The 26,162-nt window shown below is 43.8% G+C and overlaps 1 long non-coding RNA gene across 4 annotated transcripts in view; it reads left to right on the top strand.

Annotated features, from left to right (window-relative positions):
- The window catches only part of LOC131516985 (uncharacterized), a 53,360-nt gene that overhangs the window by 8,888 nt on the left and 18,310 nt on the right, over nucleotides 1–26,162 (top strand). For 3 of the 4 annotated variants that reach the window (XR_009264321.1, XR_009264320.1, XR_009264323.1), the window contains exons 3-7: nucleotides 9,256–9,438; nucleotides 12,202–12,454; nucleotides 15,122–15,153; nucleotides 16,261–16,348; nucleotides 24,535–24,665. This is a non-coding gene — a long non-coding RNA (uncharacterized LOC131516985). The remainder of the gene's footprint in view (nucleotides 1–9,255; nucleotides 9,439–12,201; nucleotides 12,455–15,121; nucleotides 15,154–16,260; nucleotides 16,349–24,534; nucleotides 24,666–26,162) is intronic. The other variant, XR_009264322.1, reaches the window with a different exon arrangement.

The raw sequence follows: 26,162 nt of genomic DNA, 5'->3' as shown, positions 1-26,162 counted from the left end.
AAAGTAGTACACAGTGTCTCCGTGTACACTTCCTTCAACTTCCCCCAATGATGACACCTTACAGAAGTGACATCTGTAATACAATATCAAGACCAGGACATTGACATTGATACAATACTGCTAACTAGGGCAAAGATCCTATACAGTGTTCATTTTTTATGTGCACTCATTTTTGTGTGTGTCAGTGTGTGTGTGAGTGTGTGCACATGCTCCTTAACTTGTTGGTGTATTTTGGAGATCTTTGACTAGTGAGCAGTATAGATTTATTTCATTCTTGTTCCTTCTTTTATTATCTGGATGAACTGTCATTTGTCGGTCCCCTATTGATGTCTGCTTTACTTGTTTTTGGCTTTTCTCTAATACAGCTGATGATGCAATAGTGTCTTTGTCCACATAACTAGAAGAACTTGTACTAAGCCCAGGTAAATAGTTAAGTCATAAAGCAAAGGGTATGTGCCTTTGACATTTGATAGAAATTGGCAGTTGACCTCCAGAAAAGCTTGCCCTTCTCCGGTCTCAGGGAAACTTCCAAAAGGGCAATTCATTGTGCAGGTGTCCATTTCATCACAACCTCATGGCACATAGTTTCACCAAACATTTTAATTTTTGCCAGTCTGGGTGAAAATAAATTTTTTTTTAAATTTACATTTCTTTATTAAGATGATTGAGTATATTTTCATGCGTTTACAGGTATTTGTATTTCTCGTTTCATAAACAGCTTATTCATGTCCTTTGTCCACTTTTATTAGGTTGTTTACTTTGTTTTTTTATTTATTCTTATAAATTCTTTATGAAAGGAAGTTAACCATTTGACTGTGATGTGTTGCAAATATTTTTCTCAGTTTGACTTTTGAATTTATGTCTTTTTTTAAAAATGTTTATTTATTTTTGAGAGAGAGAGAGACAGAGAGGGTGCAAGCAGGGGAGGGGCAGAGGCAGAGGGAAACACAGAATACAAAGCAGGCTCTCGGCTCTGAGCTGTCAGCACAGAGCCCAATGCGGGGCTCAAACCCACGAACCTTGACATCATGCTCTGAGCCAAAGTTGGACACTTAACCGACTGAGCCACCCAGGTGCCCTAATGAATTTATGTCTTTTTAATGTCATTTAGATATTTAAATTTTTATGGAATCAACTCTATCTTTTCTCTGATGGCCTCTGAGTTTTATGTCGTTCTTAGAAAGGCCTTTCTTACTCTAACAGTATTAAAAATTCACTCATGTTTTCATGTAGTCATTCAATATTTGTGTGTGTGCACGCTCGTGTGTGTATTTGGGCCATATGGGGGCGCCTGGGTGGCTCAGTCGGTTAAGCGTCTGACTTCAGCTCAGGTCACGATCTTGCAGCTTATGGGTTGGAGCCCTGCATTGGGCTCTGTGCTGTGACAGCTCAGAGCCTGAAGCCTGTTTCAAATTCTGTGTCTCCCTTACTCTCTGCCCCTTCCCTGCCCGCACTCTGTCTCTGTCTCTGTCTCTGTCTCTCTCTCAAAAATAAATAAACATCAGTAAAAAAATTTAAATCTTTGGGCCATATGATATTTGCTCTTGTATGAGAAGTGAGATGGACGTCCAGGTTAACTTTGTGGAAAAAAGTTTTCCCCAATGGTTAGCCAGTTATCTCAGCATTGTTGGAGATATTCCCCCATGCCTTGATTTCTTTATTATTCCCATATGTATTTGAGCCTATTTCTGGATTCTGTTTCATTCCATTGATTTGTCTATCTGCTCTCAAGTCGGGATTTTAATAGCTATTGCAGAGAGGAGAAAAGAAAGTGGAAAAAGTACCATCAAATAATTTCAAGTAGAATGGCATGGCAGTTCAGAGGAGGGAGAAGGTATTTTTAGTTTGGGTGGTCTGGAAAAGCTTTATGAAAGACATTTAAGACAGAGCTTAAATGAGCTTCTTTAGTCAAAGGAAATAAAAAAAACAAAGACTTGGAGGGAGGAGGTGGTGAATATTTGTGCCGATGCCTATTGTATCTCTGCAAAGGAGCCCATACTCCACCACTTGGGAGTTTATGCATGCATGTCTTGAATACAGTCAAGAGCATAAATAAATTTTTGTACTACTCATTTGAATCATTTTGAGGATATGTTTATTAACCATAATAGCTACAAGTTGAGCACCTACTATTTGCTAGGAATATCTGTGTCAATTCTGATTCTCACCACGATAAGCAAGATTGTTATTATTATTCTCTTTTAGCAATGAGGAAAAGCCTCACTCAGGTTAAATAACAGATCATAAATGGCTGCACTGAGATTCAAATCCATAGCCAGCAAATAAAAAACCAGTCACACCTACGAGAAACTAGAATAGAAAATATAGCTCTGCCCACATCACCTGGGATCCCTTTGCTTCTGTGCACAGCAGGTGAATTCCAGTGTGAGCTCATTCCCCAAAGCCAGCATATTATTGGAAGGTACAGGAGAGCCAGAGGGGCCTAAGAATTTGTGTCCCTTCCCTCCCTCCACAGCCCTTAACCAATGACTGATGGGGATGAGATACACATACTCTAGATCTTGTCCTCTCTCTGGGATGCTTTTGAGGTGTGACCCACAGTGCCCCCCAAGCCCTCTGTGGGAATGAGTGTAAATTACCCTCTGTGTGACTTGGCTTGATATGGCACCTTATGTAGCCCAACTTCCTCATTTACTCTAACTTTTTCCTGAAAATATTTTTTTTCTTCTTCTTTTTTTTGATGTTCATTTATTTGTTTTTGAAATGGAGAGAGGATGAGAAGGAGAGGGGCAGAGAGAGGGGGGAGACAGAGAGTCCCAAGCAGGCTCCACGCTGTCAGTACAGAGCCTGATAAACATGAGATCATGACCTGGAGATCATGACCTGAGATGAAATCAAGAGTCGGATACTTAACTGACTGAGCCACCCAGGCACCCCTCCCTGGAAGTATTTCTTAATAAATCTTTTTCACATGTATCTTTCTCCAAGGCAGTATTGTTCCAAGAAAACTTTTAGTGATATAGAGGTGTGTGTGTGTGTGTGTGTGTCTGTGTGTGTGTGTGTCTGTGTGTGTGTGTGTGTCTGTGTGTGTGTGTATTGGGTTGCCATTTAACTTGCATTTCTTACTGGGGAGGGAGGCAAAAAGCTTGAAAGCCACTGTCCTATACCACATTAAACTGTCTCTATTTGTGTAGAATTCACTGAACTGGAAAGTTTCCTGGGTGCTCCAATCACAACTGCAGATAATTTTCCAGGTCTTACTGCCTATTTGAGTACAGTGACTTAAAATACATTGAATAAAAATGTATTAGTCATGGGTCTAGAGAACACCATCAACTTTGACACAATTGACTAGGTTGTTCTTTGAACTTCTTTGGGCCATCAAGCCTGCCGAACAGCTTTCAAAGTCCAGGTTTCCCTTTGCTAAGGTTGATAAATGTGGTATAAAGGTCATGATGTTTGATTAATTTTCTGCTAGCAGGAATAGGAAGACCAAGTTTGCTTTGTAACAGAGCCAGACAGTATACCTGACCATACGGTGGGATAGTCAGCCCAGAGCTCTGGCCCTAAGTCTGGCTTTGGTGGAGAGAGGTGGGGTGTACAAAATTGCTCTGCATTTACCCCCCAAGACAGTGCAGTTAAAGGAAGGGAAGATAACATATCACAATACTCACTAACAGCCAATGAGACCTAGCAAAGAGATCAGGCAAGTTTCTGCTGGTCCTATCAGTAGCGATCCCAGGGTAGACGTGGCTTCCAGAATCCAGTGGAGGGAGGCCATGAGTGGAGAGAAGGAAGCACCAACTCCCAAAGTATAGCAGACATGAAATCTGGAAGGCAGTGCAAAGAAAGGGCAAGAGACCCACCTTCCCAGAAAAGCCTCAGGAGCCCTGCCATGATGGTGTCAATTGAAGACCTTTATTTGTTAGTACATGATATAAGATTGGTTCCATATTTAGAAAAGAACTAACATGTGTTGAAAATTCAATGGAATGATTAAGAAAAAAGGAAAGAGAGCTCAGCTTATCAAGTTTTGGATGAAGATGGCCATGAGTTAAGAATTTATAGGGTCTCTGGTTATTGTCCCAGGGAAGAGCCATGCTTTCTGGTAGATGTGGCCATTCTGGTCACCGCAAAGGTGTGCTGCAGTGTGGGAGGTGGGTGCTTATTAGCACCATCAAGGTCTGGTTGAAGGATCCTTCAGTACCAGCCAACTCCCTTCCAGCTGATTACATATTCATTCCATTGCTTTCCGATTCTTATTCCAGGTAGGAGGTGTGGATCATAGATGATACCTTTTCTCATTACTGGGAGGTAATGTTCCCCACCGAAACCTAGTCCATTGGCTTTTGAGACTAAATCAATTTCATGTGAGTTTGAGTTGTGAGAGTCAGTATCATATTCCCCCACAAGTTTTAGAAAAGAACTAAGATGTTGACTATCCAAGTTCCTGGCTGATTGGTCTGAGAGCCACACCAGGGGTCAGGACCCTGAGAGGCCCAGCCTGAAATGTGCAGTCAGATCTCATAGGTTCCCAGACCATAGAAGAGCATCAGACCCCTGCCCAGCTGACCTGAAAACCTGGGGGCAGGCAGTACAAGCTGGTTCCTGACTGTTGGTAAGACTCTAGAATTCAGCCATAAGAGGACATTCACATGGCAGGTGGGGTGAGAGAGAGCTTTGGCTCGAGGGAGCTGAGCAGGGGTGGAATTGGAGGTGTGTTGGGCGAGGGTCAGTTTTGTCTTCAGTTTCTGTCTTGACCACTGTTTATGGAAAATTAAGTGAGAAAGAAGCTTTTGGGCTCTGTCTCCAGGGGAAGCTGTGCTCAATTCCAGTAGTGACGACAGGCTCCCTAGCTCAGGGTTTCTATCTCTGTCTGACATTCAGGGTGGGGTGGGGTGGCTCCTATGACGCACGGTGGGGCGGGATGTGGGGGGCTCCTTGGCTCATAGTGCACTAGTATTAGATATTTTAAGCTTTATAATATTCATACAGTACTTTCACATAAACCTCATACTCTAATTGTTGCAAAGATACACAATTTTTTCCCCAAAGCAGATTCTAATTAATCAACAGTATGCTGATTAAGCATCTGCAGGAGAAGCATTGTGCTAAACGCTGTAGGATATTAAAGATTTACAGCATGAACTTAGTCCTTGCACTGAAGGAATTTACAATCTAACTGAGGAGCTAGGACAGGTCAATGAAACATCCAGAAAACAACCGCCAAAAAAAAAAAGAGCTAAACTAAGTGTTATTTATCTGCACCTCTTCCTACCCTTCCATTGAGTCTCCCCACAGGGAAGCTCTCCCCTGCCCCAGGGGGCGGGACTCTGGAGGCTCTAGGCACATAACACAAGCCTTCCTCCTGTGCCCCACCCGCTCCTCAGTCCACCTGTCTTTGTCCCCTCCCTTCCCATAAGGCTCTGTGGGGGTGGCTGGGAGTAGGGGTTCGTATGGAGAGATCTCCAGAAAATGGACCCTGCGAAGGTGAATGGGTCGGACAAAAATAGGTCTCATGTTTTTTACCGTTTTCTGTTAAAATTGAATGAGTTTGGTTCGTTGGACGGGTCAGGCGTACCTTATTAAATTGATGAGCATCTGTGAAGTCTCACACATGCCGAAAGAAGATAAAAGGCCATCAGGAGATCAGGGGCCATCAGGAGATCAGGGTGTGGACGTCTTGGGGGCTTCTTTGGTTGCTTTTCCAGGTTCTGACACTCTGTCTTTATACCCATATTCTTAAAATAAACATTCCTCCCAGACTAGTGCTAATGCTGTGAGTGTCATCATTTGGGTGTGGTCCTTTGAACAAGGCAGGTTCAAGAGAGTGACAGAAGTATTACTGGAACCAGCTTCTGCTATTGTGCTGGCCTTTCTCAACAGGGGCTCCAGAAGAGAATCGAGGCCTGTAGCATAGTATTTGAAGGATTATTTTCTCAGTTCTCTCAAGGATGGTATATAGCTAGTACCAGTCTAGAAGCAAAAGAGATACAAGTTAATTTATTACATACAATTGTTGCCCTAGGGCATTAGGATTTAGGTTTCTCATGGAGACCAGGGTCTCAAGCAACACCTGAGCTTCCTTTTCTTGGCCTGACTCCGTTACCATAAGTGACCCATAATGACTTCTTGAGTCATGAGTTTTGACGATGTAGACCATAAGTAATTGGAGTTCAAAGGTGAGACCAGAGCCCTGTGGGTAGTATTATGTTGAGTTATAATGTTATTAGCTGTACTAAGGTCTAATATGAACCTAGATTAGGCGGTGAGCTTGGAAAGAGAAGACTCTCAAACATGCTCTCTCCCTCCTTCTGTATCAGGGAGCTCTGCAAGGCAGGGTGGCTTGGAATGGCCGTACATTTGAGTAATGACTCTTCTCTGTAGTGTGGAATTAGAAAACCTCCATTTCAAGAAAAAGCACACTTTAGATCTTATAAACAGTGATTTAAATAACAAAGGTGAAGGTAGTATGTCTGCCCCATCTGATATACAAGAGCTCTTCTGATTTGGCAAGGGGAGTCAAGGTATTGAGTGAGTCTGGAATGTGTCAGAATTGATGGGGTAGACAGAGAAGGTAAGGGTGCCTTGAGCTCAACAAGATAAGCATAGGGACCTGTCGGTACAGAAGAGCACAGGAGCCACTGGCTCTCCTGTCCTCACTCTCACCATGCAGGGCTGGGTTGGGAGGATGCCTAGGAAATACTATCATGCTATCATGCTGGAGTTTAAATGTTCGGGAAAGCATTTTCTCTGATGCAGGCTTGGCCTGTACATTGTCTGACTCCCATGTTTTGGAGGTTGCCAGGGGACAATACTTTCCTTTGAGATTCTGGTTTCTACCCTTAATGGACCAGGCAGAGCCTAGTTTTCTTGGGCCCCTGCAGGCTGTGAGAATAACTGCATTCCTGCTTGAAACCCCCAGCTTCCCTCTTTGGCTAGAGACCCTTTCTTCCTGGCTGGATCCGGGGAGGCTGAGAAGTAGCATTCAAACTTGCCATGCTGCAACCATAGCTTGTAGGACTGCATCTCTGTGTAAAGATTCACTTAGAGTTTCTAGTGTGGAGCTACAAAATGTATCCTTATTTTATTATTTAAAAAAAATTTTTTTTTAACGTTTATTTATTTTTGAGACAGAGAGAGAGCGAGCATGAATGGGGGAGGGTCAGAGAGAGGGAGACACAGAATCTGAAACAGGCTCCAGGCTCTGAGCTGTCAGCAGAGAGCCCGACGCAGGGCTCGAACTCACGGACCGCGAGATCATGACCTGAGCCGAAGTCGGACGCTTAACCGACCGAGCCACCCAGGCACCCCATGTATCCTTATTTTAGATCAGGTCTCTTTGCTGTATGTTCTTATGTACTTCCCTTTTGAAATACTTACACTAAGATTGTTTATTTAAACTGGTTTTCTGCTGTAGACTATGAGCAGCATGAGATCAGGAACTGAGCCTATCTTGCTCCCTGATGTATCCCTATTACCAAGTACAACAGATTCCTCCTGGACACTTCAAAGAGGGGACTTAAAATGGAATTGAGGGGTGCCTGGGTGGCTCAGTCCACTTTGGCTCAGCTCATGATTTCACAGTTCATGAGTTTGAGCCCTGTGTTGGGCTCTGTGCTGACCACATGGGGCCTGCTTGGGGTTCTCTGTCCCCCTCTTTCTGCCTCTCCCCTGCTTTCTCTCAAAATAAATAAATAAACATTAAAAAAAAAACAAAACAAACCAGGGAGTTGATTACATGTAATGGACAGAGGTGAGAAGCTGAATGGGCTGGAGAAATAATCAGGTATTAGTGCCAGCAGAAAGCTGCTGCTACCATGAAGACTCGAAGGGCACAGGAGAGGGATGGTGTCACTAGAATCAGAAACTGAGGCTGTGCCATGGTGAGGACTGCCAAGGACCCTGATGGGAGGAGCTGTGTGGTGAGGAGCTGGGTCCATTGCAGGAAAATGATACTCAAGGTACAGAGGGATGGGAAAAATAACCTGGCTTCTCTTGCTTCCCAATGTCCAACCTGTTACTGTTGCCTTCCATGGGCCATTCTAACTGGAAGGCAATTGGAGAGGGTAAAGAGGGAACAGGATTTGCAGGAGAAGGGCAGGGAAGAGATGTGAGAGCAAATAGGCAATGATTGGCACAATATGAAGTAACAAATACTCGTTGCTTACATGAATGAATAGGCATGGGTGCCTGGGTGGCTCAGTTGGTTGAGCGTCTGACTTCGGTTCAGGTCATGATCTTGTGGTTTGTGAGTTGGAGTCCCGTATCAGGCTCTGTGCTGACAGCTCAGGGCCTGGAGCCTGCTTCAGGTTCTGTGTGTTCCTCTCTCTCTGCCCCTCCCCTGCTTGTGCTCTGTCTCTCTCTGTCTCAAAAACAAATAAAAAAATTTTTAATAGAAAAAATGAATGAATAGGCAAAGAGACATGCATTAAGTATTGGCTGATCAATATTTAAGGGAGCCACACCCTCCCATTCACAACCTGTCAAAACTATCCCACCCCTCACTTTTCTGCCACTAGCTGCTACAGATGCCTTCTTGAGCCGCAAGTTTGGACAGTGTAAGCTAAGTGTAACTGAAGTTCAAAGGATAGACAAGAGCTCTAGTTCATTCTGAATTGCCTGAATTAAAAAAAATGTTCTTCTGCAGGGATTACCCAAAATACTAGTAAAGATGTAGGCTGTTTAACATTACCCAGTTTGAAATCCAGCCTAGTTTTCTTGAGCCTCAAATCTAGCAGCTACAGGGATAGCGTGCTTCAAAATGACACAGGTCACCATTTCTGAGGCAAAGACCTAGCCTGTCCCTCACAGGTAGGTGCGTGGTTAGGGTTTCAGGTCAATGGGGCTGAGAGGCTTTCTTCTCAGTTGGGCTCCTGTACCCTTTTGGAGACATGGAAGGCTGCAATTCTACAGTGTGTCCACTAGAGGGCCACAGGGCCTCCCCTCAGAGTCCAGACTGGGTGGAGACTTGGTACCTCACCCATATTCCATGGGGCGCTGCTATGTGGGGTCTAGACTTAGGCACCTCATGTGTTGGAGCTGATCTGGAGTAGCAGAGCTGCCATGATTCAGAGACAGGAATTTCCTATTCAGTTTCCTCACTGGCCCTTTTGCTGGTTCATTTTACATTTAATAACAGTTGATTTAAAACATTTACAAATGAAGAAATCAAAGTAGGAAGTGTGTGTGTGTGTGTGTGTGTGTGTGTGTGTGTGTGTATACACTCCTGTGCATGTTCATAAATACATGTGGCTATTTTGAATTTTTTTAAATCATTTATTTATTCTCAAGAGACAGAGACAGAGTGCCAGTGGAGGAGGAGCAGAGAGAGAGGGAGACAGAGAATCCGAAGCAGGCTCCAGGCTGTCGGCACAGAGTCCGACACGGGGCTCAAACCCACTAACCGTGAGATCATGACCTGAGCAGAAGTCAGTTGCCCAATGGACCGAGCCCCCACATGTGGCTATTTTGAAGGTGAGGTAGCAGGAAGTGGGGATAATTCTGGTCACATCAATCAATGCCTAAACCTACAGCTTAAATATTATTTAATGTTGAAGAAATTCAGAGCTGGAAAAAGACCTTGGAAATAATTTAGCACCTCCCTCATTTATAGCTGGAGAAACCAACAGAGACTTTGCTGCTTGCAAGATGCCTGGAAGGTTCAGAAATTTTAGGAATGTAGTTAATACGTCGAGTTATTAAGGGGTTTGTGGTAAGATTTTCAGTATTCCATGCTTGTTCCCCTTTTCTTAGGTTCCACCTGAACTGTTAAGACAGAAGCAACAAAGCACAAAAAGACATTTTCCAGTTTTCTGTTGAAAATGTTTGGCTTTCTGGTTCTAATTCCATCTTTGGTCTTTGTGTTCTTTCTGGAAAGAAAGATCGAACCAGAGGACAGAAAGACCCGACATTGTAGGAAAATTATCCAGGAAGATGGTGGAGTGAGTAGAAACCCAGCCAAACTCCTCATCACAAACTGTATTAAAATCAATCACAAATTTTACTAAAGAAATTTCAGCAGTACCACAGAGATCAGTCACTAAGGTAACTTAAGGGAGAATGCATTAAACTGGAAAAATTAATGTGGCCTCCCTGAAAAAGTGTCATCACTCAAAAAAGAAGAAAGGAGATACAAAAAACTTTATTTTAATTAATCCTGAAAAAGAGCAACCACAGGGAACCACACAAAGAATTCAGAAAACAGTTGGAGCCCCTTTTCAAAGAAATGGATAACGATATCCTCTCAAGTGAGAGAAGGTCAGAATTAAAAAGAATGAAGGTAATGATCATTGCAAAAGACAAACTGAGGTTGTTGTTTAAGCTGTACAAAGAAGAAATTGCACTTAAATCAGTTTAAAAAACACTTAAAAAACTTTCAGGGATATATCCAGAATTTCAAGAAACTAAACTAAGAAATTAAACAGTTCAGGAGGGCCATTCTGGGGAATAGAGCTCAGCATTGCAATTTCTTCATAGTTAGATTTCCCGGATAAGTAGACAAAATAAAAGGGACTAAATCAACAATTAAAGATGCAGTAATATATTCCCCAGAACCAATAAGAGGGTAGATTTGAAATGAGAAAAACCTATGGTCTCATAGAGTCCTTACAACATTTCAAGAGCGACTTGTGATTTACGAGATAGCTCTCACACTCTTGCGTGTTCTCATTTGCCCTTCACAACAACTATATGAGGTAGATAATATTATTCCCTCATTTTGCTGACAGAAATTAGCCTCTGAGAGGCTGAGTGGTTTGTCCAAGGGATATAACTAGTGAGTGAAGAGTCCAAGTTTTGCTCTCCAAAGTGGGAGGATCTTATGTACATTTTGCATACTAAGGAAAAAACACCTACAATAACATGCAAAAAGAAAAGATCACTTAAAAATGTTTTTAAAAATGTTTAGTTATTTTTGAGAGAGAGAGAGAGACAGAGCATGAGCAGGGGAGGGGCAGAGAGAGAGAGGCAAACACAGACTCTGAAGCAGGCCGCAGGTTCCAGGCTCAGAGCTGTCAACACAGGGGCCGGTGTGGGTGTTGAACTCTCGAACTGTGAGATCATGACCTGAGCTGAAGTCAGATGCTCAACTGACTGAGCCACCCAGGCACCCCTGGAAAAGATCACTTTTAAAAGAATGCAAATTGGAAAGACTATTGCCCTTTCTAGTAACATAAAAATAGCGTGGTGAATATGGAAAGATATCACCAAGGATAGGGGTGGGTGGAGAGAGAGAGAGAGACAGAGTGAGAGAGAATGTGTCCATTCATTCATACCCTTGCCAAACTGCCCTCCATGTGGGATGCCACAAAGACCTCTTCAAGGTCCTAGAAACCCAACCAGTCATCTTTTTCCAATTAGTTCTGAGGACTGCTTCTAACAGAAGTCTGCATTAAACACAGAAACCTAAATAGGTGGAACTGACCTGAATTATCTATTTATCTTTTACATTATCTATTACAAAAATATGTAAATGAGAACAGTATGAGAAAGCATTTTTTTGTTGATAAAGTACAATTATTGTATTTGATGGAATGAGAGTAAGATGTATCCTCATTCCTGTATGAGGCATTACAAACTGCTGTCAACTTTCTAAGAATTATTTGGGTAAATATAACAGGAACTATCCCCTACACTCAATACTACCAGTCTTGGAACTTATTCTAAAGCAATAATGCAAAGAAGAAAAAGTTATATAGGTGGCTATACTGATATTATTTATAGTTGTTAAAACTTGAAATAAAAACCCAGTAATTGGGTTTTAGCCCACATGAATATTATGTAAGCTATTAAAAAATAATGAAAATTAAATGTGTGTATGAAATTAGCGATGGGAGTAGAACTAAACTTTTCACATTACCCTGATTAAACAACGAAAACCGTGTGCACATAGATACAAAGTGGAATGCCATTCAGAGAAACGGCATGAATTCATTTAGGGAGTGGGATTGAAGCTGAGCTTTCTAATTTCTTTCTTTAAATAATTTTTTAATTTATAAATGATTAAGAAATGACCAATGCTGTTGCTGAAACATGGCCAGTCCCATCCAGGTCAGAGATTTGTGGCCTCTTTGGAAGGATGAGAAAGTGCTCGTAGGCATGGTGTCTCAGTAGGAGAGCTGAGGCCCGTGGGCCTGGGGACCAGGGCTGAGAAGAGACCTAATTTACCCTCCGTCGTCATCGTCGTCTTCTTCTTCTTCTTTTTTAAAATATTTTTAAATGTTTGTTTATTTTTCAGAGAGAGAGAGAGCATGTGCACACGAGCAGGGGAGGAGCAGAGAGAGAGAGGGAGAGAGAGGATCCAAAGCAGTCTCTGCTCTGATAGCAGAGCCCAATGCGGCACTTGAACTCACGAACCTCAAGATCATGACCTGAGCTGAAGTCGGATGCTTAACTGACTGGGCCACCCAGGCACCCTGTCCTCTATCTTCTTTGATGCCTTTTGAATTTTGTATCCTATGCATGTGGTAACAATTTTGAAAATGATATCCAGGTGCGACAAATCTCCATTGACTATGTTTCTGATTCCAGAATTGGGCCAAATGGTCGGATGATGGGACAGAATAGTTAAAATCAGGGTGGCCTTGGAAAATCCAGAGCATTCAGTCAGTGTGCCAAATAATTGGAAGGGTGAGCAGTTGAAGCCATCCTGAAGGTAGACAGAGGGCAACAGGTAGGGGGTGGGTCCGCCTGGGAGTCCAGTTGAAGTGGCAGAGATCTGGGAATCTCGGGGTTGAAGGCCAAGGAACAGAGAGCTGCAGAGCGGAGGTAGAAGGTGAGCAGAGCCAGTGACAAAGTGCTTGTGTTGCAGATGGCAGGAGAGGGAGGTGAGGGAGGTGTGGGCCGAGTGGCAAGGGAGGCAAGACTACCCCATGAGGTATGGTGCAGATGGAAACCAAGGGTAGGGCATGGAGTGGGGCCAGAGCCTCTGGGGGTATGAGGTGGGGGACACCACAGAGGCTCGGAACAAGGGGAGCCTTCTGGGGTGGGCTGCTGAGGCCAGGGCGAGGTGGGAGGAAGCAGATGCACCTGACTGGGTCCAAGGATCCGGGGCCAGTGGTGCTAGGGTAGCTGCAGATCTTAACAGTTTCTTCTCTTACATAGTTGGCAAGGGAGAAAAAGTAGGATTAGCATTCAGAAGGCCTAGGTTCAGGTCTTGCTTTGGGGACCAGCTCTGTGGCCTTGATCACTGTTCTGTCATCCTCAAATATGGGTCATATTACCTGGAGGCAGAATGAGGGGACAACAGTGAGCCGGGGAATGGGGAGCTAGGTGCTCTCTGAGCTGTACCTACAATCAGCACAAAATAGCTCGAAGCAGAGAAGTGCCATGTCACATGAAGGAGGCAGAAAGGCCACTTGAGATGGACTGAAGCCTGAATAAAGACCTTAACTTGTTAGAACAGGATCTGAGGAACCGCAGAGCCCTAAAGAGTGGCAGGTGTCTACACTGGCTAAGCACTGCTCGGGTGAGGGAGAGGTGTAGTGTTTTTTTTTTTTTTTTGCTGACAGGGATGCATTAGGCTTCTCTGACCCTCAAAAGCCTTGAGTCACGGTAACCTGCTCGGCAGGTAACCCTTTTGTGGCGCTCTGTGTGGCACTGTTTGGCTTCCCACATAGCCTGCCCCACAGGCATAAGACTTACCATTAGAGGAGGAAAATACCCGGTCCCTTTGAAAGTTGTTTCTCATTGTTCACTAAAATAGTTAAAAACAGCAACTTCGGGACCACGTTCAAGTTCTAGCTCTACTCGCTGCTTTCTTCAGCTGCCACCAAGGTGCTTGGTCTTTGTGAGGAAATTAAACTCAGGCTGCGTTGGGTGAGGGCGTTGCCTCATTCCGTGACTAGCACTGGGCCAGGTACACTGGCCTAGCACGCCTGCACCAAGGCCTTCATCTGGGAGCTCCCCTGAATGTACTCGGCCCTCATCCTGCATCACAATGAGGTGACAGTCATGGAGGAGAGGATCAGTGCCCTTATTGAAGCAGCGGGTGTAAAGGTTTCAACCTTTTTGGCCAGGCTTGTCTGCAAAGGCCCTGGCTGATGTCAACATCGGGAGCCCCATCTGCGTAGTTCAGGGCTGGTGGACCTGTGCCCTGCACTGCTGCCGTCTCAGCTGAGGAGGGAGTGGAAGCAAAGAAGAAGAAGCTGAGGAGTCTGAGGAGGACGTGTGCTTTGATCTGTCTGACTAAGTTTAGCCTTCTGTAGCCTGTTCAGTAAGAAGTGGAAGTGTTAAAAAAAAAGTTCTGGCTCTGCTTCTTCCTAGCTGGTGACCTTGGACAGGTGACTGGACCTTCCTGTGCCTCAGTTTTCTCATCTATAAAATGGAGATGTTAATAGAACTTGGCTCCTACTTGTGAGGAATAGTGTGGTAAATCATGTAAGAGTACTCAGCGCGTGGCACGTAGTAGGTGCTGTGCACATGCTGTGGTACATGTGGGAAATGACTGACTTGGCACTCTTGTTTATCCACATTGCACTCTGGGAGCTTAGAGTCTCGGAGATGCTGGCACCCCTGAGAGACTGTCCCATTCTCTCTGTGCTGGTAGAATCAGGTTTCTGAGCCTATAAGTCTGAGAGGAAGACATTCAGCCGTGGTGACTTCTCCAAAGTAATGCCTTGTGGGGACCTTAGGCAGTGACCCAGAGGGCTGCCTCTGCTTGCCTCCTGCGTTCTTTCCTTTCTTCCACATCTTAATGCCACTCGGGACTGTTGAGAGGGCTGGACGGGATGTCTGTAAGCCCTTGCAGACAGCAGGCATAAATGATACATGATAAATGAATGAATGAAATTGCCTGCTCATCCCTTCTTCTGGGGCTGGCAGTCCCCAGGGAGACAGACATGTGCGGAAATTGTATAGCCACATACGAAGAGGAAGGAGGACTCTATTGTATCAGAGGAGGGAGGCAGGGGGGAGATTTTGTTTGTTTTGAAGAAAATTCCAGGAGTTCCCTAGAGGGAGGAGCTTCCAGATGGAGGAGGTGGTTTTCGTGAGTCTTGGAGGGGTGAACAGGCTACAGGGAGCTGAGGAGGCTGCAGCCTGGGTGTGTGTGGCAGAATGCTGGGAGATGAGGCAGAACCATCTGATGGGGGGCCAGATCCCATGAGTATGAACAATGACAAATTGTGCTGTGCTAATAGGTTTTGATTTCATCCTACAGGCAATGGGGATCCCCTGAAGAATTTCAGGCAGGTGAGTGACAAAAAGGAATTTGCATTTTATTTATTTAGTTAGTTTTTTTTTTTTTAATTTTTTTAACGTTTATTTATCTTTGAGACACAGAGAGAGACACAGCATGAACGGGGGAGGGGCAGAGAGAGAGGGAGACACAGAATCGGAAGCAAGCTCCAGGCTCTGAGCCATCAGCCCAGAGCCTGACGAGGGCTCGAACTCGTGGACCGCGAGATCGTGACCTGAGCTGAAGTCGGACGCTTAACCGACTGAGCCACCCAGGCGCCCCTTAGTTAGTTTTTTAAATGTTTAGTTATTTTTGAGAGAGACAGAGTGTGAGCAGGGGAGGGGCAGAGAGAGAGAAAGGGAAACACAGAATCCAAAGCAGGCTTCATTATCATGTGAGATCATGACCTGAGTGGAAGTTGGACACTTAACTGACTGAGCCACTCAGGCGCCCCAGGAATTTGCATTTTAGATGTGAGATCCTTGAGAGTATGAGAGGTGTTTTTCTTTTTTTCTTTTTGAGAAAGTGAGAGACAGAGGTAGAGGGAGGAGTAGAGGGAGAGAATCCCAAGGAGGCTCCATGGCCAGTGCGGAGCCCAATGTGTGCCTCGATCCTGTGACCCTAAGATCATCACCTGAACTGAAATCAAGAGTTGGCCACTCAACCAATTGAACCACCCAGGTGTCTTGAGAGCAGAGGAAGTGTCTTATCTACCCTTGTGTCTTTAGTAAGAGATGTACAATTTTATTCATAGTAAGAAATCCACATTTGGTAAGTGAATGAAAGACAGCAGTGGTGGCTATGGAGGATAGATGGGTCTGAGGGAGACCACTAAGGAGGCCAGGTCGGGGCGCTGACGGTGTGAGCAAGGGGAACATTGGGGCTTGGGAGGAGGTGACCACATTTGAGACTTGTAAAATTAGACCTTTAGGTGACTGGCTGTGGTGGGGGCACTGATGAATGAAGACAAAGCAAAGATGGCTTTATGATTTCTAGCTAGGGTGATGGCAAAGCTATTAAAAACTGAAAGAAACAAGGGGGAAGAACCAATATGCTAACATCTAGGACACCACCACAGTATGAAGTGCTCAGTGGGCATAAATGAATTTTTCTTCTCTCAGAATTTTGCCTGAAAGCAAGGCTGTCATCGTTAATGCTGCTGATCAACTCTTCTGAGTCTTTGAGGGGACCCAGAGTTTCAGTTTCAAGGTAGGATTAAAGAAATCACGTTGCAATGATCACCTGTATTATTTCAGGTCATGTGTATGATGGGACATCTCTGGAAGGGGCAAGTATAAGCATATGTGTTTAACTATTGAACTATGAACATTACGAATACACAACTGAATGGAAAGTCCGGAGATTTCCCTTATACCCCCTACTTCCCCACCCCGTCCCCCCTGCCACAACCTCTCCCACTGTCAACATCAGCCACCAGAGTAGCACATTTGTTACAACTTGTGAATCTAAAATCACTCTAAAATATAAAATCTGTTAGTTAAAAAAAACTCGATACAAGTGTATACTAGTATACATTGTGATTATATGCATATACGACTGTGTACAGCTATCTGCAGTGGAGACAAACAGGATGATCTAGGGTGGGATCCTGCCTCTGGAATCTCTAAGTTGTGTGGCAATGAGCCAGCTCTCAGACTCACTGTCCACAGGACTGAGGGCTCTCAAGTTTTCGAAGGAAGCTGAGGCATATTAGAGAATCCCCCTAAACAGTAGGCACTTAAGATGAAAACTGTTTGGTGTGCATATCTCAAGTATTTATTCTGGGTTGCCTGGGTGACTCAGTGGGTTAAGCGTCTGACTACGGTTCAGGTTATGATCTTGTGCTTCCTGAGTTAGAGCCCCACATTGGGCTCTGCTGATGCCTCAGAGCCTGGAGCTTGCTTTGGATTCTGTGTCTCCCTCTCTTTCTGCCCCTCCCCTGCTTGTGCTCTGTCTCTCTCTCTCTCTCTCTCTCTCTTTCTCTCTCAGTAAAAAAATGTTTATTTCCCCACATGCCGCCACTTTTATACACTTCTCCTAAAATGGCAGAGAACAAGGGGTGGGCACTGTGCTGGACATCTCCACAGCACATTCCATTCGTCTGGCCCCAACACACATTGCTCCAACAGGAGGCTGGCGGGGCAGGCCACTGGCCCTGCTGACTCCACCCCCTGTTCCACCTGCATCAAATGATGCTGGTTGGTGTCCATCCTGAGCCCTTTACAGAACTGCTATGTTGTCTTATTCCAGCTCCTGAGGAAATAACAAGTGCTTTCTGTAGATGAAAAGACAAATTGGCCTGTGGCCGACAGCTCTGAAGTCCACTGCAGCAAGCAGAGCAAAATTTACTGTTTCATCTCACAATGCATGTGTTTTAGCTCTTTCTATCACCAGATTTAACAAAACTCTAACGTTAAATTTAAAGTAGCACAAGGATTTTATGAAGATCCTGTATAATAAGTTCCACCCCACATTGCCCCATTCCCAGAATCTAAGAGACTGGTATTTACTTTTCTAACTATTTCCGGGGGGGGGGGGGGGAATTTTTTAGATCTTTTTCTCCCCAGGCCTCCCAAATAATGGTGGTGTATTTTCTCTCTAATGGCATGGACAGAGGCCCTCTTCTGCTGACTTTATTGATCAGGTTTGAGTTAATGGTAGTGGTTTGTTTGAAGTAGGTTTCTGTATGTGTGTGTTTGAGGGAAAATACATGCAAAGAGGCAGGTAGAGTAGTCCTTTGGGTTCTTGCTGTGACCAAGAGGTTTTTATCTTTTTAAAAAAATTCTTTTTTCTTTGAGAATAAAAAATTATGCTTAACAATCTTAGTTGGCTTCGTAGTGAGTCCAATTATTGGGGGATAAAAAAATCTCATCAATGACATTTTCAGGTTTAGTATGACTACATTTATATACTTAGAAGGACCAGTTGTATATAAAAACACTCATTTTGATGAAAACTGTAAATGCTTTTTAAAGGACTCTGACTTCCTTCTTTTCTGGCAACTGCTACCTAAAAATATCTCTGAATACTATGTTAAGGGAAAATGTTTTGAAAAAAGTGGAAAGTTATATGAGGAGGTGCATAATCCCAAATCTCATAGAAATAAAACAGAGGCAAAATATGTAAATAAGATTTTGTGTGTGTGTGTGTGTGTGTGTAAAAATTATATATGCCATATATTTTCTACCATCCACTCTGCAATAGAGAACATTATTCTTATATACTCAGGAACACAATTAGTAATGATGGATTTTTAAAGAGCCCTAGACATCTTGATAAGGTCAACCAAGAATGGGAACCTGTAGATAAACTTCATCTTTATACAAAATAAAGGAGAGATTTCGAGAAGCTCGGGGAGGGTCTACTAGCTCTTTCTGTACCCTGTGGTTTTATGTGGTTCTTATAAAACCAGCTCAGGCAGAAGACAGTGGTGACAGGGTTATAGAACCTGGGGCTGAATCAGGACGAGGCTTCAGACCCTGAAGTGCATGATCAGGAGCTTAGCACCCAGTACAACAAGGAGGAAAATGCTAGCCACACCATGTCTTTTCTTTCTCCAACTTCTGAACATTGAAACCCATTTGGTTTTTATGTGTTTTTCTGGGAGGAATGGTTGGGATGCCTGACATGGTCAGGGACAGAGGAAAGTGGTTAAGAAAGCATTTGCTACAAAGCGATGGGAGAAAAATTGAATTGCTCTGTGCATGGCTGGTTGAGTTCTTCCAGCTGTATCTATGATAAAGAGAATACACAATTGGGGATTTTCCTCCTGGACAATTACTATTACACAGACTACCAGTGGGATCCAAAGCATTGCCACTTGTGGATGGCTTGAAAGAGAAGCATTATTAAGAGTCATTTGTAATGGGATTTTACTTTTGGTTATAAAAAATTTGATAACCAAATTCACAATACAAATGATTAAAAAGGCCTAAAGAGTGTTAATGGCAGAATTTGGTAAATGATGTATTCATGAATACCAGATCTTTCTAATTCATGTGCCTTGCTTCGGCAATATTGAATATGTAAACTATGATCCACCTGGACTCAAACAGGCCTTATTAAGACAGCATTTTGGAAAAGGAGGTTTCCCCCTGCTCACTACTGCTTTGAAGTTTTTGTTTGTCTGTTTTTTAGATTTTTAAAAAAATTTTAAGTAATCTCTACACCCAATGTGGGGCTTGAAACCACAACTCTGAGATCAAGAGTCACGCGCTCCACTGACTGAGCCAGTCAGGCACCCCTGACTTGAAGTTTTACTGTAATCAATCCTAAAATATACTCAACAAAATTTCTTAGATGAACCGATCTCAAGCGCAACTCAACGTTTGCTAGTTTGTTAGCAGGGAAGCTACGGAGTGTGCTGATCCAGAAGGGGTGTGAAAGGAGGGGTTTGTGTTGGTGAATGCTGCTTCTGTCATCAGCTGGTTTTAGAAAAGTATAAAAGGCTGTGGTTTCATTTCAGAAGTCACTAAACATCGAGCGCACATTGGTTGTTGAGGAGGAAGTTTGTGGCAGGATATTATGAGGTGACAGATGTGCTGACATTGAGGTCAGGGAAGGCGGTGCTTCCCAGACACACATGACCAGTGGCTGCACTGTGCCGAGGAATGGGAATATCAAGGCTTCACCCTCAAGTGGTGTTAGGGCCGATGCAGAAAGCGTGAATGGCACTAAGTCTCTGGGGGCTACATGGAGTCTACCTGACCACCAGGTAACAAGATCTGAATTTTGAGCTGCCCAAAGCCAGTGGTTTTTCTCAAATGTGGACACATCCGCCCATATCTTAGTTTTGGGACAAGATGTTTTACTCCCTTTGACAAGAGGTTCTTTGATTTGAAATTAAGGATAACTAAAACAAAATATGGCCTGGATTCTGTTTCATCCCCTATTAGTCTGACCTCACCTGGTGTACTGTCATCCAGTTCTGGCACCCGCCACCCAGAATTAGTGCAGACTCCATGAGTTGAGGGCTCGATCCTCCATAAGAATGCTCCCACTTCAGACGCTGGGCACACTTTGGGGTTCCTAGGCCACCCGCACTATTGACCAACCTGTTACAAATTTGGGAGGTTCCCACAGCCCCCTCAGGCTTGATAATTTGCCCAAAACACTATAATTAAGGACTACACATTTATTATAAAAGGATACAGAACAAGACCAGCCAAACGAGGAGACATGTGGTGCAAGGTCTAGAGGGTCCTGAATGCAGTTTCCCTGCCTTCTCTGGGAGAATCAGAAGCTGTCACCCTCCTGGCCCAGCCATGTGCTCATCAGCCAGGAAGCCCTCCTGAGCTTCAGTGTACAGTTTTTATTGGGATTTTATTACGTAGGTGTGATTGATTAAATCATTGACCAAGTGATTGAATGTGATCTGCAGCCCTCCTCCTCACCCTGGAGGTAGGGCTGTTATTCAAAGTCCCAACCTTCTAATGAGGTGGTTGCTCTTTCTAGTGACTAACCTTCATCCTGAAGCTATCCACAAGCTGCCCCCGCACCCCCCCACCCCCCCAGCTCGTCATCTTATTAGCATAAACTCAGGTGTGATCCAGGGGCTCATGACTAACAAGTACACTTCTATTACTTGGGAAATTCCCAGGTTTGTAGAAGCTCTGTGTCAGGAACCTGGGACGAAGACCAGACAAACTCTGTTATAGCATGAGAAGACAGGTGATATGGGCATGTTTCTGTATAATGAACTTTAAATGATATACAGAGGGTTCCGATAGGTCTTCTAAACTTTAGCCAGCACACAGAGAAAAGTCCTTATGATGACCCAGCAAGAAGAGGGCCATCTGCAAGCCAAGGAGACAGGTGTCAGGGAAAACCAGACCTTCTAATACCCTGATCTTGGACTTCCAGCCTCTGGAACTGTGAGAAATACAATTTCTGTTATTTAAGGACCCAGTCTGTGATATTTTGTTATGGCAGCCTTAGCAGACTAAAACAGTGCCTTTGCTTATGCACTTCCTCAGAGTTTGCTTTTCTAGAGTCTTTGCCAGTTGTATTCCTGAGGAGACTCTAAGATGTTCTACAAGATGCCTGCTGCTAATTTGTCAGCGTGGGGATGGTTTCTGACTCTTTGTAGGTGTGGGGACTCTGCCCATGCTGCTATTCTGCATTGACCCTTCTGTGCTCGATTCTATCCTTTTTTTTTTTTTTTTTTTTTTTTTAAACGGCTGTGCTATCTGAGGCTATTTCTTACCTGAATTTTGTGAGACTTCTTGTTCATCCCATTAAATCTGTCCTGTCTGGAGCCACCCCGGGGCTGCTTTCGTTAAATGGTCTTATGTCAACTGTCAGGTGGATTAGTCTTGTCAAGTGTAATCATTCTGTTGGGAAGCTAAAGGAAACAGATGCAGAGGAATTAGGTAAATTCTACCTGAGCACATATAGCTAGTTGGTAAAATAAGTGAAATTTGAATATCAAGCTCTTACCTCATGTTTAACTCTGCTTTCCATTCTACCCGTGAACTGTCTCACATTTGTGAGTTAAATGAACAGAAACATTTTGTTGACAGTCTTCCCACCTCTCTCAAAATGTGTGGAACCAGAGCAAACTACTTGTCCTGTTAGTGTCACCTCATTAGATTCTGGGAACTGCAAGAAACGGAAGAAGAACTTAATAGCAATAAGCTCGATTTTTCTTAACGTTCCCCTTTAGAGGTTCTGAGCAAAGACAGCAAAGGATCCAGATCACCCAAAAGTGCCAATTAAGGGAACTTGACTGCATATCCAGATAACAGAACTTCTACCAATTATCCAGAGGTTTCTCTTCAGTGTCCACTTTGTAAAAAGTGGCTGGTAAATTCATCCATACCAGGCGCTGATGTTTATACCTTCTATTTTAAAAATGAGTGAGAAAGAAGACCTCAGTTTTCCCTTCTGAGAAAAGAGAGTGTTCTAAAAACATCTTATTTTAAATTACTTGCTTATGGACACCCAAAAGATTCCATGAAAGATGGGATGTGGATATAATTTAAGGGAGATGTAGTTCCAAGTTGTATGAGATTAAAAAATAAGGATGCACAGAAAGCCTCCAGCTCTTCCAGTCAATCTGATGGATGCTTGAGTTCTTCCCTTGATTATCTTGTTCTTTAGCCAGCAGTCCTCATGTTGAAACAAATAGAATGGAGATGATTAACTCAGAAATAGGCAGGTCATCTGACAAAGAGGAGGAATAACCATCTGCCAAGAGGACCTGTCCTACTAAACCTTCTGCATCTCCTCTAAGGTTTAAAGACATTTGTGTCTTTCTCATGAAGCCTCTCCAGAGTCTTCAGACTCAAGCCTTCATGCTGGAGATACCTGCTTCCTTTGTTCATATTCACACAAATCCACAGGTACTGTGTTTCATGATTTAGAAGAGTTTTTCCCTTTTTAACAAGGATCCAATCAGAATAAGATCAGCAACAGCAGCAGTTTTAGAATTAATCATTTTGTTTGTTTTGTTTTTAAAGCCCAAGTTAATAGCCCCTTCAAAATAGATCTCAAAACGGATTGGACCAATTGTACTCAAAATTCTGGTGCACAGCCCTGCACATCACAAGGCACTGTCTTCCCTTGCCATATTTCTAAATAGTTATAGATGGTGTTCTCAGTTTGTGCGTGTCATTAATAGAGGAAGATGGAAAAGCAGCTTAGCTCCTTGTCCCTTTCTTCTGTTGGCTCCTATACCCGGGGTCTTCTTTTTGTCCCTCCAGACCTATCCATTCCCAACCAGGGAGGCTGGTCCATATGGATATCATCAACATACTCTGATGCCTTCTGGCTCTGGGTGGGTTTGGCTAAAGGAAGCCATCATCAGGAGACAGAGATGATGGGTGCAAAAGAGGTGGAGGTGTATTCCCAGAGGCTTGCTTCCTTCTAGTTCAAGAGGGATGGCTGCATCCTGCTTCCAATGAGTGGCCCTTTCCCTGTAGCTGTGCTCTGTGGGTACTCAGAATCTCCCTTTCCTGAGACCCTTCAGGCCTAGAAGGTGGTAACCAAGATAGGAAGTTTCCATTGTTGGTTTCATAAGCCCTGCCTAAGCCTCTGTAAATAGTCCCTTTATCAAAATCTCAACTAGCCTGGTTTGCATGAGCCATCTGTTTCTAGGATGGGTCTGATACCATTCTTTGTGTTCCTCTCTCTCTCTTTTTGCTGTCTCTCATTCACCTTTGACCCTTTCCTCTTCCCTAATTTCCTCCCTCTGACTACCATTCTTAATTTCTATGTATATCTCTTTTCCCTGATCTTCATTTTCTCTTTTTCTCTCTGACATTTATATTCATGCTTTTCATTACAGTAATACTGCATTATTTACCTTATTTCGGGGGGTGGAGATGAGTTTCACTTAATGAAAATCTTAAATAGTTTTGAAAAATATAAAAGCAAGCTGTTCTTGCTACCGGGTATGTAAAATGGTATAACCACTTTGAGAAGCAGTCTGGCGGTTTCCTGAAAAGTAAAACACACATTTATAATATGATCTAGCCATTCCATTGATAGTTATTTGCCACCCTCACCCCAAATTGAAAGCATACAAAGGATTTTACATGAGTATCCATAGCATTTTTACTTATAATAGCCAAAAATGGAAACAACTCAAATATCTGCCAGTAGGTGAGTGTATAACAAATTGTAGGATATCTATGCAATGGAATACTACTTAGCAGCCAAAGGGAATGAACCATTGAGATATACACAACACGGATGAGTCTTGAAGTAACTAGGCTGAGGGGCGCCTGGGTGGCTCAGTCGGTTGAGCATCCAGCTTTGGCTCAGGTCATGATCGTGGGTTCGAGTGCTGCATTAGGCTCTGTGCTGACAGTTCAGAGCCTGGAGCCTGCTTTGGATTCTGTGTCTTCTTCTCTCTCTGCCCCTCCCCACTTGCGCTGTGTGTGTGTGTGTGTGTGTCTCTCTCTCTCAAAAATAAATAAACATTTTTTTAAAATTTTAGAAATAACTAGGTGGAGTGAAAGAAGCCAGACAAAAAAGGTGCATCCTGTAGGATTTAATCTATATAAAATGAACTAAGTGACAGAAAACAGATTGGTGGTTGCCTGAAGGTGGCAGGGGGCTGAGAGAGGCCAGGAGAGAGGGATTATAGAGGTGCATGGGTTAACTTTTGGAAGTAATGAATATGTTCACCAACTTGTTATGATGGTTTCACAAATGTATACATGTCAAAACTTATCAAATTGTGCACTTTAAATATGTGCGGTTATACCTCAATAAAGCTGTTAAAAATAACACACAATGATGGGCTTAAAGATGGTCTATTATTAACCAATTACCATAGATGTAGTGGTTTAAAATAGTATAAATTTACTCTCTGATAGTTCTGGTGGTTTCAGATAGTTGGTTCCTTTTGGAGGTTTTCAGAGGAGAATCCATTTCTTTGTGTTTTTCAGCTTCTAATGGTCATCTGTGTCTCTTGACTTGTGGCCCCTTCCTCCACCATCAAAGGGCATCGCTCCAATCTCTGCTATCATCATCACATCACCTTCTCCTCTGTAGTAAGAGCTCCCTCTGCCTCCCTCTTGTAAGTACACTTGTGATCACATTTAGGGCCCATCCTGATAACTCAGGATAATCTCCCCCTCTCAAGATCCTTTAAAAAAATTTTTTTAAGTTTATTTATTCATTGAGAGAGAGAGAGAGAGAGAGAGAGAACGAGAAGAAGAACATGAGCAGTGGGGAGAGAGAAAATACCAAGTAGGCTCTGCACTGTCAGCACAGAGTCCAGTCTGGGGCTGGAACTCACAAACTGTGAGATCATGACCTGAGCCAAAAGCAAGAGTCAGATGCTTAACAGACTGAGCCACCCAGGTGCCCAAGATCCTTTTTTAAAAAATTTGTTTATTTACTTATTTTGTGTGAGAGAGAGTGCATGTGCACGCACATGAGTGGAAAAGGGGTGGAGAGAGAGGGAGAGAGATAATCCCAAGCAGGCTCCACACTGTCAGTACAGAGCACAGAGCCCCATGTGGGGCTCAATCCCATGAACTATGAGATCATGACCTAAGCTGGAATCGAGAGTTGGATGCTTAACCAACTGAGCCATCCAGGCGCTTCCTCATCTCGAGATTCTTAATCACATCTGCAATGTGATCTTTGCCATATAAGGAAACATTTACAGGTTCTGGGGATTAGGACATCCATATCTTTGGGGACCATTACTAAGCCTGCCTCAGATGGTGTACTGTTTGCTCTGCAAAAATTCATGTTGCTTAGTGTCTGGGAATAGCTTCTCTCTTTCTGTTTTGCACTGAAGTATTTATAAGTAGCCCTGGCTCTTGAAGAGGATAATTTCCAGGTTGGATACTCCCTGAAAATCTCACTGGGCGGGAATCACTAACTGTGTTACTTCTGTGCACAATACTAGGCATCCCCAGTGTAGCAGCCTAAACCTCTCAAACCCATTCTTGCGTGGGCCATGCATTGTTGCAGAGAGGGGCTCGGATGGCTAGGGGAAGGATGATCCTTTAGACAAATGTTGCCATTCTGCCCAAAGCTATTCCCTATTTTACAGGCTCCTATCTGCCCTTTGTTAACTCATCTCTAATCATACCCCCCTCTTTAACATACTATCTTTTCCAGTCTGACTGGTGAGGTGCTAGGAAAATGCTCACCACCTCACTCTCTGTAGGAAGCAGACATAAGGGCCCATTTGTAGAGATGCTTCTAGAGAAGCTGCTGAGATGGAGCTGCCATTCCTAAAAAAGGATGGACCCTTGGGCTTTGCCAACCCTAGCCTCTTGGAGCTTTCTCAGAGGAGTGGAGAGGCTGTGGATAGGGTTTGGTGTGCTAGGGAATGAGGTCAGGAAGAGACTTTGCCTTTTAAGAAGCCCCTCCCCCGCCCTGCCCCCCCACCCCCCACGGGGCAGTGGATGGAATCAGAGAGATGCTGTTGCTTGCTGCTCACAGCCTCTGGAGTGGCTGCCTCAGATCTGCACTCTGGCCTACACCCACAGGAGGCCCAAAGCTACTCAATCAAAAATATCTCCAAACTAGGAGTTCTCCAATGTACGATTGCCTC

The sequence above is a fragment of the Neofelis nebulosa genome, chromosome 7 (genome assembly GCF_028018385.1).
Source record: "Neofelis nebulosa isolate mNeoNeb1 chromosome 7, mNeoNeb1.pri, whole genome shotgun sequence".
NCBI classification, from domain to species: Eukaryota; Metazoa; Chordata; class Mammalia; order Carnivora; family Felidae; genus Neofelis; species Neofelis nebulosa.
This window is presented reverse-complemented; position numbering and strand designations above follow the sequence as displayed.